Source organism: Kryptolebias marmoratus, linkage group LG12, assembly GCF_001649575.2.
Source record: "Kryptolebias marmoratus isolate JLee-2015 linkage group LG12, ASM164957v2, whole genome shotgun sequence".
Classification (NCBI taxonomy): domain Eukaryota; kingdom Metazoa; phylum Chordata; class Actinopteri; order Cyprinodontiformes; family Rivulidae; genus Kryptolebias; species Kryptolebias marmoratus.
The window spans coordinates 10,135,858-10,138,914 of NC_051441.1; the positions used below are offsets into that span (position 1 = coordinate 10,135,858).

General features: G+C 41.9%; 1 protein-coding gene and 1 pseudogene across 1 annotated transcript in view; both read right to left on the reverse strand.

Annotated features, from left to right (window-relative positions):
• Window positions 1–3,057, reverse strand: part of LOC108229304 (cytochrome P450 2K4-like) — a 21,662-nt gene that overhangs the window by 14,879 nt on the left and 3,726 nt on the right. The gene's annotated exons all lie outside the window — the stretch shown is intronic.
• On the reverse strand, window positions 1,220–2,686 carry LOC119617529 (annotated as a pseudogene).

Here is a 3,057-nt window from a genome sequence, read left to right on the forward strand (position 1 = left end):
CCCCTTTTTACTCAGTACATGCCTCGATTCAAAGCCTGGCTTCAGATGTCCCATCACTACTCTACGGCTGGCAGCCTAAAAGCTCCTGAGAACCTCTTTCTCTGTACAACCTGTCCACCCTCCAACTGGCCACCATCTAACCAGCCTCAAACCAACATCACCGTCCTCCAGGCACACCCATTCACAGTTCTCACCCCGGATCCCTCGTTCATTCCCCTGGCTCCCTACATCTTCAGCCCAAGTAAGAACTCCACTCCTTTCATTAATTTCCCCAGTTTAAACCTCTGTTCACATTTCTCTCTCTTTACAGTGAAGCTGCAGTTCCAAGGCCCCAGGATTTCTCCCAGACAATTCCATCATTCATATTCATTCTTTCTCAATAAACCTTTTAAAACATTTCTTGTTCTCCTAAGAGTTTCCGTGGATGACAGAACACTCAAGCCACTCTGACCCAGTCGAAGTTGTAAGGAGAACCATCTCAGAACAAAACTCTAGAATTCAATCCCTCAGTGAACATCAGTATGCCACCAATCAATGCCTAGATCAAATTACTCAGCTCCTACATAACCTGCAGAGACCTCCAGCCACCCAGCTTCCTCCAGAGGTCCCCTCTGAGCCTCCAACACCCGTCCGTGATGTCACTTCCACTACGCCAGAGTAATTCTCAGATGAGTTGGGGAATATTTGCTTCAATGCTCTCTTGTGTTCAACCATGCCCCACATTCCTTCTTTTCTGATAACGCAAAGATTTCCTATATCCTGGGTTTACTGACTGGCTAGGCCTTAAAATGGGCTGAGAATCGTTTTCAGACATGCACAGATTTTGGCTGCTCTTTTCAAGAGTTTGTGCTAGAGTTTAAAGCTACCTTTGATCTCAACATTGATAAGTCCGCTTTAACCAGCAGCTTGTGGAAGTTAAAACAGGGTCAGTGTCCTGTAGCCGAGTTTGCCATCAAGTTCTGCACGTTAGCAGTTGCTTCCTCTTGGAACTCTAGTGCTTTGAAGAGCACATTTTTTCATGCCTTGACTGATACCATCAAGGATGAATTGATCGTTCTAGATTAACCTAAGACCTTAGACGAGCTTTACACAGCCTGTTCAGAACATCCTGTTCTTTCCTGATGAAGTTTGAACTATGAAAACACACATACACTCATCGTCCCACCAACCACCACCCACCCCACCCCACCCACACACACACACACCCCTCACTCACTGTTTAGTTTGTAACTGTTCCATAACCTCTGGTTATATCATTAAATATAGGTGATATGTCGCGATCTCCAAACTCCTCTGTGTAGCTGACCAGAGGCTCTTTGACGGTTTTGGACCCAGCACGGACCACCACCTCTCTTAGTCCGAAATACTGTAAACACAGATCCATAGTTCTTGGAAAGCTGGAAGAATTAAAGAACAAAAACAAACAAATGAAATGAGGATTCCAGCCTGGTCCAAAACACATTGTTATGAGTGAAACTCACCTCACACAGAGTTCTGTAGGGTCTTCTGAGATCGAGCTGCAGCAAGTTGCCAAACAGAGGCAGCGGTCTGGGTCCTGGAGGTTCTTTCCTCCTGTCTCCAGAGGTGGATCCAACAGAGACAAAATAAAAAACCAAGAGGAGGAAAACACCTCCGACCACTGTGGCAGAATAATTGGCTTTCAGAGAGTAACCGATTACACAAACTATTTGTATCTTATTAATGAATCTTCTGTCTTTATTAAAGCAAACAAATGCAAATAATTAGTCTACTGCTTCACATATGTGTGGTCTGGATCCTGGAGGTTCTCATGTTTCTTGGGAAGGTGGAGGAGCAACAGAGAGACTGAAGTGGGCGACTGAAAAATATCCTTCAACATGTTTCTACGATCACCTCTGAGCTTCTTCTAAAACAACAAACCTTTGATTCTGCAGCTGTCCTAAAGCTACAGTCCAATCTTTTCACAGCTGAAGACCTAACTCCTCAGTCAGATGACAAATTCACTGAGAATGAGCAAAAACAAGAAGTGCTCTCATTTTAAGAACTTTGTTTCATCCTGATGAAAAACAACAATCAGTCTATCATTATTTCTTCAAATTAAGTCAATAGTAAAATGAAAAAGGTTCATCTGTCATTTGTAGGATTTAATTAGATCTGTGTGTTTGCTTCCTTATTCAGGGTTTTGGTCTGTTTAATTCCTGTTTTATTTTGTACATTTTAGTTGGTTTTGCTGTCTGACAAGTATTAGTTTGCTGATTGTTTACACAATGGTCATTATCTCTGTAAGAATGAATGTAATGTAATGAATGTAAATATGAATATGTGAAAGATGACTAACATATAATGCAATGTCCTCATTTTGAAAATACACAGTGCAAAATCTTGAAGCATCTTGGGATGTTGTGTAAAAAATAAATAAACCAGAACGCAATCATTTGCTAATCTCATAACTTCCTATTATACTCACAATGGAATATAGTAAACAACTGTTTTTTTTATTTATTTATTTTTTGTCCTGTCAGGACATTTCAGACATACCATATAGAGAAGATGGCTGCCTTCATGTGCCAGAACAGATTTGCTCTACAAAAAGGATATCTCAACATGAAATCCTAATTGCATGATTTACTATATTGAATGACTCTAGCATCAGAATAGGCAGGCTACATTGTTGTAATAATAACCTGTTTGTATGACCTTTAACCATCAGGACTGTTTGTGAACTGGTGCGTGAAGGTGTGTGTGAGTTTTTTTAAATAAAAAAATTAATAGATTAATTAAAAATAAAAAATAAACTGTATTCATGTTATGGGGGTGTGTATGTGCTGGCATGCTACCTGGATATGGACAGTTAAAATTGTGCCATAAACAGTAGAAGGCCTGCCATCTACAGCATCTAAGAGAAGAAAGGACAGGTGGATCCAGCCCCAGAGGGTCATATGAGCCCCAGACAAACGGACACTTGGCACCACCCAGAGGTAGGTCATCAGCAAAGCACAGGGTCAGCAGCGCCCAGGCCAAAGAGGCACAGGGCGAAACACAGGCCACCAGCCTCCCCGACCCAGCCACACCACCACC